Below are 567 nucleotides of genomic sequence, written 5' to 3' on the forward strand. Positions count from 1 at the left end.
TGGTGATGATGATGATAATCTTGAAGGATTTACCATTGCAACATCAATATTTATTTCTCTACTATTTCTATCAATATTTGTCATGTTTAGAACAACACAGAGTGATGATGATGATTGAATTTGTATGTATGTACACGCATTTGTACTATTGGAAATATTTTTACTTGTATTCATGTTTTATAACACTAAGCAGATTTTTGATTGTACAGAATTATCATTTAAAACTGGATTTTGTGATTGTTCCAAGATATATGGTTCACCAATTGCCCTTTCTTTTAGCGTTGAATCGTTAGACGAAGGCTTTGTAGTAGTGGAGCCTGGTCCCTCGCTGTCAACCCAAGCCTTTTGGACGTCTTTGGTAGGTAGCTCGCTGACAGCAGCGCCCTTGCCTTTTAATTGACGGTAAATTACGACAGCCGCATCCTTGTATCGTTGTTCGGTAAACACTTCTAATTCTGTTTTGATTCTTGCCTTTCCTTTAAACATATCATTGCACTCATCCGCAAAACGTCTATTGCCATAGAAACTTAAGTAACAAACTGTCGAACCAAAATATTAGGATCAAAT

This window comes from Dysidea avara, chromosome 9 (genome assembly GCF_963678975.1).
Source record: "Dysidea avara chromosome 9, odDysAvar1.4, whole genome shotgun sequence".
NCBI lineage: Eukaryota > Metazoa > Porifera > Demospongiae > Dictyoceratida > Dysideidae > Dysidea > Dysidea avara.